This window comes from Pygocentrus nattereri, chromosome 17, assembly GCF_015220715.1.
Source record: "Pygocentrus nattereri isolate fPygNat1 chromosome 17, fPygNat1.pri, whole genome shotgun sequence".
Taxonomy (NCBI): domain Eukaryota; kingdom Metazoa; phylum Chordata; class Actinopteri; order Characiformes; family Serrasalmidae; genus Pygocentrus; species Pygocentrus nattereri.
The window spans coordinates 3,893,067-3,910,860 of record NC_051227.1 but is presented as its reverse complement, the minus strand read 5'-3'; the positions used below and the strand labels follow the sequence as shown (position 1 = coordinate 3,910,860).

The 17,794-nt window shown below is 39.3% G+C and overlaps 7 non-coding genes across 7 annotated transcripts; all 7 read right to left on the bottom strand.

Moving 5' to 3' along the window:
* Positions 1–1,022: 1,022 nt before the first annotated feature.
* trnag-ucc lies at positions 1,023–1,094 on the bottom strand. Its single transcript has one exon. It is a non-coding gene; the product is annotated as a tRNA-Gly (tRNA).
* A 1,862-nt stretch (positions 1,095–2,956) lies between these two features.
* On the bottom strand, positions 2,957–3,028 carry trnag-ucc. Its single transcript has one exon. It is a non-coding gene; the product is annotated as a tRNA-Gly (tRNA).
* A 2,648-nt stretch (positions 3,029–5,676) lies between these two features.
* Positions 5,677–5,748, bottom strand: trnag-ucc. Its single transcript has one exon. It is a non-coding gene; the product is annotated as a tRNA-Gly (tRNA).
* A 1,890-nt stretch (positions 5,749–7,638) lies between these two features.
* Positions 7,639–7,710, bottom strand: trnag-ucc. Its single transcript has one exon. It is a non-coding gene; the product is annotated as a tRNA-Gly (tRNA).
* A 1,858-nt stretch (positions 7,711–9,568) lies between these two features.
* On the bottom strand, positions 9,569–9,640 carry trnag-ucc. The gene has a single exon. It is a non-coding gene; the product is annotated as a tRNA-Gly (tRNA).
* Positions 9,641–11,666: 2,026 nt separating this feature from the next.
* trnag-ucc lies at positions 11,667–11,738 on the bottom strand. The gene has a single exon. It is a non-coding gene; the product is annotated as a tRNA-Gly (tRNA).
* A 1,772-nt stretch (positions 11,739–13,510) lies between these two features.
* On the bottom strand, positions 13,511–13,582 carry trnag-ucc. The gene has a single exon. It is a non-coding gene; the product is annotated as a tRNA-Gly (tRNA).
* Positions 13,583–17,794: the final 4,212 nt, after the last annotated feature.

The window sequence follows — 17,794 nt, the reverse complement described above, 5'->3', positions numbered from 1 at the left end:
TAGATAGATAGATAGATAGACAGACAGACAGACAGACAGACAGACAGACAGACAGATAAATAGATAGATAGATAGATAGATAGATAGATAGATAGATAGATAGATAGATAGATAGATAGATAGATAGATAGAGACAGACTGATTTCTTCATCAGGGAATTGTGGGTGTGCAAAAGTGCTGCGTTGGCCAGGAATCGAACCCGGGTCAACTGCTTGGAAGGCAGCTATGTTAAACACTATACCACCAATGCTGGAAAACATCTGGAGTAACGAGGAGGGAAAACTCTGCCTCTAGCGGCTCAATCTGGTACAACATTGATCTCCAATAAGGTAACAACTGATGTTACATTAGATAGATAGATAGATAGATAGATAGATAGATAGATAGATAGATAGATAGATAGATAGATAGATAGATAGATAGATAGATAGATAGATAGATAGATAGACACACAGACAGATCTCAGACGGCTCAATCTGATACAACACTGATCTCCAATAAGGTAACAATTGATGTTACATTAGATAGATAGATAGATAGATAGATAGATAGATAGATAGATAGATAGATAGATAGATAGATAGATAGATAGATAGATAGATAGATAGAATTGTGGGTGTGCAAAAGTGCTACGTTGGCCGGGAATCGAACACTGATGAACTGCTTGGAACAGCTGCTTGGTTAGCAGCTATGCTAACCACTATACCACCAACACCGGAAAACATGTGGAGCAACGAGGAGGGGAAACTCTGCCTCTAACGGGTCAATCTGGTACAACACTGATCTCCAATAAGGTAACAATTGATGTTACATTAGATAGATAGATAGATAGATAGATAGATAGATAGATAGATAGATAGATAGATAGATAGATAGATAGATAGATAGATAGATAGATAGATAGACAGATATCAGACGGCTCAATCTGATACAACACTGATCTCCAATAAAGTAACAACTGAAGTTACATTAGATAGATAGACAGATTTCTTCAGCAAGGAATTGTGGGTGTGGAAAATTGCTGCGTTGGCCGGGAATCGAACCCGGGTCAACTGCTTGGAAGGCAGCTATGCTAACCACTATACCACCAACGCTGGAAAGCATCTGGAGCCATGAGGAGGGACAACTCTCCCTCTAGCGGCTCAATCTGGTACAACACTGATCTCCAATAAGGTAACAACTGATGTTAAATTAGATAGATAGATAGATAGATAGATAGATAGATAGATAGATAGATAGATAGATAGATAGATAGATAGATAGATACAGACAGACTGATTTCTTCATCAGGGAATTGTGGGTGTGCAAAAGTGCTGCGTTGGCCGGGAATCGAACCCGGGTCAACTGCTTGGAAGGCAGCTATGTTAAACACTATACCACCAATGCTGGAAAACATCTGGAGCAACGAGGAGGGAAAACTCTGCCTCTAGCGGCTCAATCTGGTACAACATTGATCTCCAATAAGGTAACAACTGATGTTACATTAGATAGATAGATAGATAGATAGATAGATAGATAGATAGATAGATAGATAGATAGATAGATAGATAGATAGATAGATAGGCACACAGACAGATCTCAGACGGCTCAATCTGATACAACACTGATCTCCAATAAGGTAACAATTGATGTTACATTAGATAGATAGATAGATAGATAGATAGATAGATAGATAGATAGATAGACAGACAGACAGACAGACAGACAGACAGACAGACAGATAGATAGATAGATAGATAGATAGATAGATAGATAGATAGATAGATAGATAGATAGATAGATAGATAGATAGATAGATAGATAGATAGATAGATAGGCACACAGACAGATCTCAGACGGCTCAATCTGATACAACACTGATCTCCAATAAGGTAACAATTGATGTTACATTAGATAGATAGATAGATAGATAGATAGATAGATAGATAGATAGATAGATAGATAGATAGATAGACAGACAGACAGACAGACAGACAGACAGACAGACAGACAGACAGATAGATAGATAGATAGATAGATAGATAGATAGATAGATAGATAGATAGATAGATAGATAGATAGATACAGACAGACTGATTTCTTCATCAGGGAATTGTGGGTGTGCAAAAGTGCTGCGTTGGCCGGGAATCGAACCCGGGTCAACTGCTTGGAAGGCAGCTATGTTAAACACTATACCACCAATGCTGGAAAACATCTGGAGCAACGAGGAGGGAAAACTCTGCCTCTAGCGGCTCAATCTGGTACAACATTGATCTCCAATAAGGTAACAACTGATGTTACATTAGATAGATAGATAGATAGATAGATAGATAGATAGATAGATAGATAGATAGATAGATAGATAGATAGATAGATAGATAGACACACAGACAGATCTCAGACGGCTCAATCTGATACAACACTGATCTCCAATAAGGTAACAATTGATGTTACATTAGATAGATAGATAGATAGATAGATAGATAGATAGATAGATAGATAGATAGATAGATAGATAGATAGATAGATAGATAGATAGATAGATAGATAGATAGATAGATAGATAGATAGATAGATAGATAGAATTGTGGGTGTGCAAAAGTGCTACGTTGGCCGGGAATCGAACACTGATGAACTGCTTGGAACAGCTGCTTGGTTAGCAGCTATGGTAACCACTATACCACCAACACCGGAAAAAATGTGGAGCAACGAGGAGGGGAAACTCTGCCTCTAACGGGTCAATCTGGTACAACACTGATCTCCAATAAGGTAACAATTGATGTTACATTAGATAGATAGATAGATAGATAGATAGATAGATAGATAGATAGATAGATAGATAGATAGATAGATAGATAGACAGATATCAGACGGCTCAATCTGATACAACACTGATCTCCAATAAAGTAACAACTGAAGTTACATTAGATAGATAGACAGATTTCTTCAGCAAGGAATTGTGGGTGTGGAAAAGTGCTGCGTTGGCCGGGAATCGAACCCGGGTCAACTGCTTGGAAGGCAGCTATGCTAACCACTATACCACCAACGCTGGAAAGCATCTGGAGCCATGAGGAGGGACAACTCTCCCTCTAGCGGCTCAATCTGGTACAACACTGATCTCCAATAAGGTAACAACTGATGTTAAATTAGATAGATAGATAGATAGATAGATAGATAGATAGATAGATAGATAGATAGATAGATAGATAGATAGATAGATAGATACAGACAGACTGATTTCTTCATCAGGGAATTGTGGGTGTGCAAAAGTGCTGCGTTGGCCGGGAATCGAACCCGGGTCAACTGCTTGGAAGGCAGCTATGTTAAACACTATACCACCAATGCTGGAAAACATCTGGAGCAACGAGGAGGGAAAACTCTGCCTCTAGCGGCTCAATCTGGTACAACATTGATCTCCAATAAGGTAACAACTGATGTTACATTAGATAGATAGATAGATAGATAGATAGATAGATAGATAGATAGATAGATAGATAGATAGATAGATAGATAGATAGATAGATAGATAGATAGATAGATAGGCACACAGACAGATCTCAGACGGCTCAATCTGATACAACACTGATCTCCAATAAGGTAACAATTGATGTTACATTAGATAGATAGATAGATAGATAGATAGATAGATAGATAGATAGATAGATAGATAGATAGACAGACAGACAGACAGACAGACAGACAGACAGACAGACAGACAGACAGATAGATAGATAGATAGATAGATAGATAGATAGATAGATAGATAGATAGATAGATAGATAGATAGATAGATACAGACAGACTGATTTCTTCATCAGGGAATTGTGGGTGTGCAAAAGTGCTGCGTTGGCCGGGAATCGAACCCGGGTCAACTGCTTGGAAGGCAGCTATGTTAAACACTATACCACCAATGCTGGAAAACATCTGGAGCAACGAGGAGGGTAGAACTCTGCCTCTAGCGGCTCAATCTGGTACAACATTGATCTCCAATAAGGTAACAACTGATGTTACATTAGATAGATAGATAGATAGATAGATAGATAGATAGATAGATAGATAGATAGATAGATAGATAGATAGATAGATAGATAGATAGATAGACACACAGACAGATCTCAGACGGCTCAATCTGATACAACACTGATCTCCAATAAGGTAACAATTGATGTTACATTAGATAGATAGATAGATAGATAGATAGATAGACAGACAGACAGACAGACAGACAGACAGACAGACAGACAGATAGACAGATAGATAGATACAGACAGACTGATTTCTTCATCAGGGAATTGTGGGTGTGCAAAAGTGCTGCGTTGGCCGGGAATCGAACCCGGGTCAACTGCTTGGAAGGCAGCTATGTTAAACACTATACCACCAATGCTGGAAAACATCTGGAGCAACGAGGAGGGAAAACTCTGCCTCTAGCGGCTCAATCTGGTACAACATTGATCTCCAATAAGGTAACAACTGATGTTACATTAGATAGATAGATAGATAGATAGATAGATAGATAGATAGATAGATAGATAGATAGATAGATAGATAGATAGATAGATAGATAGATAGGCACACAGACAGATCTCAGACGGCTCAATCTGATACAACACTGATCTCCAATAAGGTAACAATTGATGTTACATTAGATAGATAGATAGATAGATAGATAGATAGATAGATAGATAGATAGATAGATAGATAGATAGATAGATAGATAGACAGACAGACAGACAGACAGACAGACAGACAGACAGACAGATAGATAGATAGATAGATAGATAGATAGATAGATAGATAGATAGATAGATAGATAGATAGATAGATAGATAGATAGATAGATAGATAGAGACAGACTGATTTCTTCATCAGGGAATTGTGGGTGTGCAAAAGTGCTGCGTTGGCCAGGAATCGAACCCGGGTCAACTGCTTGGAAGGCAGCTATGTTAAACACTATACCACCAATGCTGGAAAACATCTGGAGTAACGAGGAGGGAAAACTCTGCCTCTAGCGGCTCAATCTGGTACAACATTGATCTCCAATAAGGTAACAACTGATGTTACATTAGATAGATAGATAGATAGATAGATAGATAGATAGATAGATAGATAGATAGATAGATAGATAGATAGACACACAGACAGATCTCAGACGGCTCAATCTGATACAACACTGATCTCCAATAAGGTAACAATTGATGTTACATTAGATAGATAGATAGATAGATAGATAGATAGATAGATAGATAGATAGATAGATAGATAGATAGATAGATAGATAGATAGATAGAATTGTGGGTGTGCAAAAGTGCTACGTTGGCCGGGAATCGAACACTGATGAACTGCTTGGAACAGCTGCTTGGTTAGCAGCTATGCTAACCACTATACCACCAACACCGGAAAACATGTGGAGCAACGAGGAGGGGAAACTCTGCCTCTAACGGGTCAATCTGGTACAACACTGATCTCCAATAAGGTAACAATTGATGTTACATTAGATAGATAGATAGATAGATAGATAGATAGATAGATAGATAGATAGATAGATAGATAGATAGATAGATAGATAGATAGATAGATAGACAGATATCAGACGGCTCAATCTGATACAACACTGATCTCCAATAAAGTAACAACTGAAGTTACATTAGATAGATAGACAGATTTCTTCAGCAAGGAATTGTGGGTGTGGAAAATTGCTGCGTTGGCCGGGAATCGAACCCGGGTCAACTGCTTGGAAGGCAGCTATGCTAACCACTATACCACCAACGCTGGAAAGCATCTGGAGCCATGAGGAGGGACAACTCTCCCTCTAGCGGCTCAATCTGGTACAACACTGATCTCCAATAAGGTAACAACTGATGTTAAATTAGATAGATAGATAGATAGATAGATAGATAGATAGATAGATAGATAGATAGATAGATAGATAGATAGATAGATAGATACAGACAGACTGATTTCTTCATCAGGGAATTGTGGGTGTGCAAAAGTGCTGCGTTGGCCGGGAATCGAACCCGGGTCAACTGCTTGGAAGGCAGCTATGTTAAACACTATACCACCAATGCTGGAAAACATGTGGAGCAACGAGGAGGGAAAACTCTGCCTCTAGCGGCTCAATCTGGTACAACATTGATCTCCAATAAGGTAACAACTGATGTTACATTAGATAGATAGATAGATAGATAGATAGATAGATAGATAGATAGATAGATAGATAGATAGATAGATAGATAGATAGATAGATAGATAGATAGATAGATAGGCACACAGACAGATCTCAGACGGCTCAATCTGATACAACACTGATCTCCAATAAGGTAACAATTGATGTTACATTAGATAGATAGATAGATAGATAGATAGATAGATAGATAGATAGACAGACAGACAGACAGACAGACAGACAGACAGACAGACAGACAGACAGATAGATAGATAGATAGATAGATAGATAGATAGATAGATAGATAGATAGATAGATAGATAGATAGATAGATAGATAGATAGATAGGCACACAGACAGATCTCAGACGGCTCAATCTGATACAACACTGATCTCCAATAAGGTAACAATTGATGTTACATTAGATAGATAGATAGATAGATAGATAGATAGATAGATAGATAGATAGATAGATAGATAGATAGATAGACAGACAGACAGACAGACAGACAGACAGACAGACAGACAGATAGATAGATAGATAGATAGATAGATAGATAGATAGATAGATAGATAGATAGATAGATAGATAGATAGATAGATAGATAGATAGATACAGACAGACTGATTTCTTCATCAGGGAATTGTGGGTGTGCAAAAGTGCTGCGTTGGCCGGGAATCGAACCCGGGTCAACTGCTTGGAAGGCAGCTATGTTAAACACTATACCACCAATGCTGGAAAACATCTGGAGCAACGAGGAGGGAAAACTCTGCCTCTAGCGGCTCAATCTGGTACAACATTGATCTCCAATAAGGTAACAACTGATGTTACATTAGATAGATAGATAGATAGATAGATAGATAGATAGATAGATAGATAGATAGATAGATAGATAGATAGATAGATAGACACACAGACAGATCTCAGACGGCTCAATCTGATACAACACTGATCTCCAATAAGGTAACAATTGATGTTACATTAGATAGATAGATAGATAGATAGATAGATAGATAGATAGATAGATAGATAGATAGATAGATAGATAGATAGATAGATAGATAGATAGATAGATAGATAGATAGAATTGTGGGTGTGCAAAAGTGCTACGTTGGCCGGGAATCGAACACTGATGAACTGCTTGGAACAGCTGCTTGGTTAGCAGCTATGGTAACCACTATACCACCAACACCGGAAAAAATGTGGAGCAACGAGGAGGGGAAACTCTGCCTCTAACGGGTCAATCTGGTACAACACTGATCTCCAATAAGGTAACAATTGATGTTACATTAGATAGATAGATAGATAGATAGATAGATAGATAGATAGATAGATAGATAGATAGATAGATAGATAGATAGATAGATAGATAGATAGACAGATATCAGACGGCTCAATCTGATACAACATTGATCTCCAATAAAGTAACAACTGAAGTTACATTAGATAGATAGACAGATTTCTTCAGCAAGGAATTGTGGGTGTGGAAAAGTGCTGCGTTGGCCGGGAATCGAACCCGGGTCAACTGCTTGGAAGGCAGCTATGCTAACCACTATACCACCAACGCTGGAAAGCATCTGGAGCCATGAGGAGGGACAACTCTCCCTCTAGCGGCTCAATCTGGTACAACACTGATCTCCAATAAGGTAACAACTGATGTTAAATTAGATAGATAGATAGATAGATAGATAGATAGATAGATAGATAGATAGATAGATAGATAGATAGATAGATAGATAGATAGATAGATAGATAGATACAGACAGACTGATTTCTTCATCAGGGAATTGTGGGTGTGCAAAAGTGCTGCGTTGGCCGGGAATCGAACCCGGGTCAACTGCTTGGAAGGCAGCTATGTTAAACACTATACCACCAATGCTGGAAAACATCTGGAGCAACGAGGAGGGAAAACTCTGCCTCTAGCGGCTCAATCTGGTACAACATTGATCTCCAATAAGGTAACAACTGATGTTACATTAGATAGATAGATAGATAGATAGATAGATAGATAGATAGATAGATAGATAGATAGATAGATAGATAGATAGATAGGCACACAGACAGATCTCAGACGGCTCAATCTGATACAACACTGATCTCCAATAAGGTAACAATTGATGTTACATTAGATAGATAGATAGATAGATAGATAGATAGATAGATAGATAGACAGACAGACAGACAGACAGACAGACAGACAGACAGACAGATAGATAGATAGATAGATAGATAGATAGATAGATAGATAGATAGATAGATAGATAGATAGATAGATAGATAGATAGATAGATAGGCACACAGACAGATCTCAGACGGCTCAATCTGATACAACACTGATCTCCAATAAGGTAACAATTGATGTTACATTAGATAGATAGATAGATAGATAGATAGATAGATAGATAGATAGATAGATAGATAGATAGATAGATAGATAGATAGACAGACAGACAGACAGACAGACAGACAGACAGACAGACAGATAGATAGATAGATAGATAGATAGATAGATAGATAGATAGATAGATAGATAGATAGATAGATAGATAGATAGATACAGACAGACTGATTTCTTCATCAGGGAATTGTGGGTGTGCAAAAGTGCTGCGTTGGCCGGGAATCGAACCCGGGTCAACTGCTTGGAAGGCAGCTATGTTAAACACTATACCACCAATGCTGGAAAACATCTGGAGCAACGAGGAGGGAAAACTCTGCCTCTAGCGGCTCAATCTGGTACAACATTGATCTCCAATAAGGTAACAACTGATGTTACATTAGATAGATAGATAGATAGATAGATAGATAGATAGATAGATAGATAGATAGATAGATAGATAGATAGATAGATAGATAGATAGACACACAGACAGATCTCAGACGGCTCAATCTGATACAACACTGATCTCCAATAAGGTAACAATTGATGTTACATTAGATAGATAGATAGATAGATAGATAGATAGATAGATAGATAGATAGATAGATAGATAGATAGATAGATAGATAGATAGATAGAATTGTGGGTGTGCAAAAGTGCTACGTTGGCCGGGAATCGAACACTGATGAACTGCTTGGAACAGCTGCTTGGTTAGCAGCTATGGTAACCACTATACCACCAACACCGGAAAAAATGTGGAGCAACGAGGAGGGGAAACTCTGCCTCTAACGGGTCAATCTGGTACAACACTGATCTCCAATAAGGTAACAATTGATGTTACATTAGATAGATAGATAGATAGATAGATAGATAGATAGATAGATAGATAGATAGATAGATAGATAGATAGATAGATAGATAGATAGATAGACAGATATCAGACGGCTCAATCTGATACAACACTGATCTCCAATAAAGTAACAACTGAAGTTACATTAGATAGATAGACAGATTTCTTCAGCAAGGAATTGTGGGTGTGGAAAAGTGCTGCGTTGGCCGGGAATCGAACCCGGGTCAACTGCTTGGAAGGCAGCTATGCTAACCACTATACCACCAACGCTGGAAAGCATCTGGAGCCATGAGGAGGGACAACTCTCCCTCTAGCGGCTCAATCTGGTACAACACTGATCTCCAATAAGGTAACAACTGATGTTAAATTAGATAGATAGATAGATAGATAGATAGAAAGATAGATAGATAGATAGATAGATAGATAGATAGATAGATAGATAGATACAGACAGACTGATTTCTTCATCAGGGAATTGTGGGTGTGCAAAAGTGCTGCGTTGGCCGGGAATCGAACCCGGGTCAACTGCTTGGAAGGCAGCTATGTTAAACACTATACCACCAATGCTGGAAAACATCTGGAGCAACGAGGAGGGAAAACTCTGCCTCTAGCGGCTCAATCTGGTACAACATTGATCTCCAATAAGGTAACAACTGATGTTACATTAGATAGATAGATAGATAGATAGATAGATAGATAGATAGATAGATAGATAGATAGATAGATAGATAGATAGATAGATAGATAGATAGATAGGCACACAGACAGATCTCAGACGGCTCAATCTGATACAACACTGATCTCCAATAAGGTAACAATTGATGTTACATTAGATAGATAGATAGATAGATAGATAGAAAGATAGACAGACAGACAGACAGACAGACAGACAGACAGACAGACAGATAGATAGATAGATAGATAGATAGATAGATAGATAGATAGATAGATAGATAGATAGATAGATAGATAGATAGATAGATAGATAGATAGGCACACAGACAGATCTCAGACGGCTCAATCTGATACAACACTGATCTCCAATAAGGTAACAATTGATGTTACATTAGATAGATAGATAGATAGATAGATAGATAGATAGATAGATAGACAGACAGACAGACAGACAGACAGACAGACAGACAGACAGACAGACAGATAGATAGATAGATAGATAGATAGATAGATAGATAGATAGATAGATAGATAGATAGATAGATAGATAGATAGATAGATAGATAGACACACAGACAGATCTCAGACGGCTCAATCTGATACAACACTGATCTCCAATAAGGTTACAATTGATGTTACATTAGATAGATAGATAGATAGATAGATAGATAGATAGATAGATAGATAGATAGATAGATAGATAGATAGATAGATAGATAGATAGATAGATAGATACATAGATTGATTTCTTCATCAGGGAATTGTGGGTGTGGAAAAGTGTTGCGTTGGCCGGGAATCGAACCGCGGTCAACTTCTTGAAAGGCAGCTATGCTAAACACTATACCACGAACGCTGGAAAACGTTTAGAGCAACGAGGAGGGAAAACTCTGCGTCTAGCAGCTCAATCTGGTACAACACTGATCTCCAATAAGGTAACAACTGATGTTACATTAGATAGATAGACAGATTTCTTCAGCAAGGAATTGTGGGTGTGGAAAAGCGCTGCGTTGGCCTGGAATCGAACCCGGGTCAACTGCTTGGAAGGCAGCTATGCTAACCACTATACCACCAACGCTGGAAAGCATCTGGAGCCATGAGGAGGGAAAACTCTGCCTCTAGCGGCTCAATCTGGTACAACACTGATCTCCAATAAGGTAACAACTGATGTTACATTAGATAGATAGATAGATAGATAGATAGATAGATAGATAGATAGATAGATAGATAGATAGATAGATAGATAGATAGAATTGTGGGGGTGCAAAAGTGCTACGTTGGCCGGGAATCAAACCCGGATCAACTGCTTGGAACAGCTGCTTGGTTAACAGCTAGGCTAACCACTATACCACCAACACCGGAAAACATGTGGAGCAACGAGGAGGGGAAACTCTGCCTCTAGCGGGTCAATCTGGTACAACACTGATCTCCAATAAGGTAACAATTGATGTTACATTAGATAGATAGATAGATAGATAGATAGATAGATAGATAGATAGATAGATAGACAGATATCAGACGGCTCAATCTGATACAACACTGATCTCCAATAAAGTAACAACTGAAGTTACATTAGATAGATAGACAGATTTCTTCAACAAGGAATTGTGTGTGTGGAAAAGTGCTGCGTTGGCCGGGAATCGAACCCGGGTCAACTGCTTGGAAGGCAGCTATGCTAACCACTATACCACCAACGCTGGAAAGCATCTGGAGCCATGAGGAGGGACAACTCTGCCTCTAGCGGCTCAATCTGGTACAACACTGATCTCCAATAAGGTAACAACTGATGTTAAATTAGATAGATAGATAGATAGATAGATAGATAGATAGATAGATAGATAGATAGATAGATAGATAGATAGATAGATAGATACAGACAGACTGATTTCTTCATCAGGGAATTGTGGGTGTGCAAAAGTGCTGCGTTGGCCGGGAATCGAACCCGGGTCAACTGCTTGGAAGGCAGCTATGTTAAACACTATACCACCAATGCTGGAAAACATCTGGAGCAACGAGGAGGGAAAACTCTGCCTCTAGCGGCTCAATCTGGTACAACATTGATCTCCAATAAGGTAAAAACTGATGTTACATTAGATAGATAGATAGATAGATAGATAGATACAGACAGACTGATTTCTTCATCAGGGAATTGTGGGTGTGCAAAAGTGCTGCGTTGGCCGGGAATCGAACCCGGGTCAACTGCTTGGAAGGCAGCTATATTAAACACTATACCACCAATGCTGGAAAACATCTGGAGCAACGAGGAGGGAAAACTCTGCCTCTAGCGGCTCAATCTGGTACAACATTGATCTCCAATAAGGTAACAACTGATGTTACATTAGATAGATAGATAGATAGATAGATAGATAGATAGATAGATAGATAGATAGATAGATAGATAGATAGACACACAGACAGATCTCAGACGGCTCAATCTGATACAACACTGATCTCCAATAAGGTTACAATTGATGTTACATTAGATAGATAGATAGATAGATAGATAGATAGATAGATAGATAGATAGATAGATAGATAGATAGATAGATAGATAGATAGATACATAGATTGATTTCTTCATCAGGGAATTGTGGGTGTGGAAAAGTGTTGCGTTGGCCGGGAATCGAACCGCGGTCAACTTCTTGAAAGGCAGCTATGCTAAACACTATACCACGAACGCTGGAAAACGTTTAGAGCAACGAGGAGGGAAAACTCTGCGTCTAGCAGCTCAATCTGGTACAACACTGATCTCCAATAAGGTAACAACTGATGTTACATTAGATAGATAGACAGATTTCTTCAGCAAGGAATTGTGGGTGTGGAAAAGCGCTGCGTTGGCCTGGAATCGAACCCGGGTCAACTGCTTGGAAGGCAGCTATGCTAACCACTATACCACCAACGCTGGAAAGCATCTGGAGCCATGAGGAGGGAAAACTCTGCCTCTAGCGGCTCAATCTGGTACAACACTGATCTCCAATAAGGTAACAACTGATGTTACATTAGATAGATAGATAGATAGATAGATAGATAGATAGATAGATAGATAGATAGATAGATAGATAGATAGATAGAATTGTGGGGGTGCAAAAGTGCTACGTTGGCCGGGAATCAAACCCGGATCAACTGCTTGGAACAGCTGCTTGGTTAACAGCTAGGCTAACCACTATACCACCAACACCGGAAAACATGTGGAGCAACGAGGAGGGGAAACTCTGCCTCTAGCGGGTCAATCTGGTACAACACTGATCTCCAATAAGGTAACAATTGATGTTACATTAGATAGATAGATAGATAGATAGATAGATAGATAGATAGATAGATAGATAGATAGATAGATAGATAGATAGATAGACAGATATCAGACGGCTCAATCTGATACAACACTGATCTCCAATAAAGTAACAACTGAAGTTACATTAGATAGATAGACAGATTTCTTCAACAAGGAATTGTGTGTGTGGAAAAGTGCTGCGTTGGCCGGGAATCGAACCCGGGTCAACTGCTTGGAAGGCAGCTATGCTAACCACTATACCACCAACGCTGGAAAGCATCTGGAGCCATGAGGAGGGACAACTCTGCCTCTAGCGGCTCAATCTGGTACAACACTGATCTCCAATAAGGTAACAACTGATGTTAAATTAGATAGATAGATAGATAGATAGATAGATAGATAGATAGATAGATAGATAGATAGATAGATAGATAGATAGATAGATAGATACAGACAGACTGATTTCTTCATCAGGGAATTGTGGGTGTGCAAAAGTGCTGCGTTGGCCGGGAATCGAACCCGGGTCAACTGCTTGGAAGGCAGCTATGTTAAACACTATACCACCAATGCTGGAAAACATCTGGAGCAACGAGGAGGGAAAACTCTGCCTCTAGCGGCTCAATCTGGTACAACATTGATCTCCAATAAGGTAAAAACTGATGGTACATTAGATAGATAGATAGATAGATAGATAGATAGATAGATAGATAGATAGATAGATAGATAGATAGATAGATAGACACACAGACAGATCTCTAAGCTAGTTAACTGCCTGGTAGAGAAGGTGGACAAGTTAGAGCTGCGTATCCGGGGTTTAATAAGGGATAGACAGCAAGGGTCACTGTTAGCAGCCCCGGGTACACCAGGGAGAGCTAGTACCCCCTCGACTCCGGCCTTAGAGCCCCCACAGCAGGGCGAATGGGTAACGTCTCGGCGGCATAGTCGAAAGGCTAAGGCTAATGCTACTGCAAAGGCCACAGCCAGCCCACCTGTACACCATGCTCCCCCAGTTCACGTGTCAAACAGGTTTGCCCCGCTCAGTGAAGCACCCGCTGAGGAGCCTGTTAAAGGTACTCTGGTGATAGGAGATTCTATCGTCCGGCACGTGAAATTAGCTACTCCTTTAGGGGCACCAGCGGCTAGAGTTATCTGCTTACCGGGAGCCAGAGCACCGGACATTAGTGGCAACCTTAGGCTGTTAGCAAATAGGAGATATTCGAGGGTAGTTATTCATGTAGGGGCCAATGATATTCGTCTGCGGCAGTCTGAAGTAACTAAGGCTAATATTAAAGAGGTGGTTAAACAGGCCCAGACGCTGTCCGAAGAGGTAATCTGTTCTGGCCCCATCCCAATGAGGCGTGGCGATGAAGCTTACAGCAGGCTTTCTTCGCTGAACCGCTGGATGTCCAAGTGGTGTACGGACAATCATGTGGGCTTTATAGACAACTGGCTAATGTTTGAGGGCAAGCCTGGTCTTTTAGGTAGGGATGGTGTCCACCCCACGCGGGATGGTGCTGCCTTACTTTCGTGCAGCATAGCACATAGTCTCTTAGTTAGTCGGCAGAGTAGCAGTAGCCTTAGAAGCTGCTGACAAACCGGAGCCGGGACCAGGCCGCAGACAGAGAGGCTTAACCGACCGTCTGTGAGCTGCAAAGAGACGTTACCTAGATACCAATGTATTCAGACTGTGTCTGTCCCCCGAGTCAAACATAAATGTCAAAAAACTCAAACAGTAAATCTAAATAACCTAACGTATATTAAACAATCATATCCAGACTGTAGCACTAGCACTTCAAAACTAAAGATTGGTTTACTTAACATAAGATCTCTAAATTCAAAAGCAGTTATAGTGAATGAAATCATAACTGATCAGAAATTTGATGTGTTGTGCCTCACTGAAACCTGGATTAGACCCGATGAATATTTAGCATTAAACGAAGCCACCCCTGCAGGCTATAATTATATACACAACCCCAGATCGTCCGGTAGAGGAGGCGGGGTCTGCATAATTTTTAGAAATTCCCTAGCTGTCAATCAGAAACACTATGATAATTTCACTTCTTTTGAGCTTCTTTACATCAATATAATTAATCCAATTACAAAACAGAATGCATTTTCTTTAATTAATATTTACAGACCACCAGGACCCTATGTAGAATTTTTAAAAGAATTTAGTGATTTCGCTGCAGATTTAGCAGTTTGTAGTGATAAAGTAATTATAGTAGGAGACTTCAACATTCATTTTGAAAAAGTTGATGACTCATTAAAAAAGGCTTTTGCATCAATTCTAGACTCAGTTGGTATTGCTCAAAATGTAACCGGACCTACGCATTACTGTAATCATACTCTGGATCTGGTTTTGACCCTGGGTGTTAGCATAGATAACCTAGATATTCTTTCTCAAACCTCAGTAATCTCAGATCATTATCTTATTTCTTTTAAACTTCATCTTAGTCATAATATACGTACATCCCCCAGCTACTCTATGAAACGTTCAATAACGCCCTTTACCGCTCAACAATTTACTGATAACCTTCCTGATTTATCAACCATAGTGTACTCTCCAGGTAACCCAGCAGAACTAGACAAACTAACTGATTGTTTAGAAAATACCTTCCGGTCTACTTTAGATGGTGTAGCACCACTTAAACACAAAAAAGAGAGACAGAAAAAACTTGCGCTGTGGTATAACGACCAAACTCGTACTTTAAAGCAATTAGTACGAAATTTTGAGCGAAAATGGCGATCAACCAAACTGGAAGTATTCCACTCTGCTTGGAAAGACAGTATTGTTGAATATAGAAGAGAAATTAATAAAGCCCGCTCAGAGTATCTGGCCTCTCAGATCGAGATTAATAAAAACAACCCTAGAGTTCTCTTTAGTGTTATTTCTAAACTGACTAAAAATCAGGCAGGTACTGATCCTCAGATTCCAGCAATCCACACTAGCAATGCTTTTATGGACTATTTTGATAATAAAATCGAAAATATTCGGGACAAAATTCAACAGATAAATAGCACATCTTGTCTGTCATCTGGTGTGGCTGATATAGAACAAAATCCAGCTACCGAAGTCAGGTTGGAAGTTTTTAACCCACTACATCAGTTAGAACTGGAGAAAATTATCTCCTCATCAAACTGCACAACCTGTACACTTGATGCAGTTCCCACAAAACTATTAAAACAGGTATTACCAGACATAATTAAACCACTATTAACAATAGTAAACTCATCATTAAACCTGGGGTATGTTCCCAAAGCCTTTAAACTAGCAGTAATTAAACCTTTGATCAAGAAACCAAATCTTGATCCTAGTGTACTATCTAACTATAGACCTATTTCAAATTTACCATTTATTTCTAAGATTTTAGAAAAGGCCGTGGCCCAACAACTTGGCTCTTATCTGCAAAGAAACCAGATCTATGAAAAATTCCAATCTGGATTTAGGCCTCATCATAGCACTGAGACAGCTCTAGTTAAGATAACAAATGATCTGCTTCTTGCCGCTGACCAAGGCTGCGTTTCTTTACTGGTACTTCTTGATCTGAGCGCAGCTTTTGATACAATAGATCATAATATCCTCCTAGAAAGATTAGAGAAAATGGTCGGTATAACTGGAACTGCCTTATCGTGGTTCAAATCATACTTGACCGATCGTTTTCAGTTTGTGAGGGTAAATAATATACCCTCCAATTATACAAAGGTTAGATATGGAGTTCCACAAGGCTCTATCTTAGGACCGTTATTATTTACGTTATACATGCTCCCCCTGGGCAAAGTTATTAGAAAACATAATGTTAATTTTCATTGTTATGCAGACGACACGCAGCTCTTCATATCAGCCAAACCTGATGACAAACAGAGAATAAAGAAAATGGAGGATTGCGTAAAAGATGTGAAATCATGGATGTCACACAACTTTCTTCTATTAAATAGTGATAAAACAGAAGTTCTTCTATTAGGCCCTAAAGCTGCTAGAAATAAATTATCACACCTAATGTTGAATCTGGCCGACTTCTCAGTCACACCTGGTTCAACAGCTAAAAATCTTGGCGTTATCATAGATTCAGATCTAGCATTTGATAAACACATATCTAATGTTACTAAAACAGCTTTTCTACATCTCCGTAACATCGCCAAGCTAAGAAATGCTTTATCCTTACATGACGCAGAAAAATTAGTACATGCCTTCATTACGTCAAGGCTAGACTACTGTAATGCGCTACTGTCAGGATGTTCTAGCAGTAACTTAAATAAACTTCAGCTAGTTCAAAATGCTGCAGCCAGGGTCCTTACTAAAACTAGAAAATTTGACCATATTAGTCCAGTCCTATCAGCTCTTCACTGGCTTCCAGTCAAATTCCGCATAGACTATAAAATTCTCCTGTTAACGTATAAAGCCCTACATGGGCTCGCTCCTGAGTATCTGAGAGACCTTATCTCCTATTATGAACCACCACGATTACTTAGATCACAGGGTGC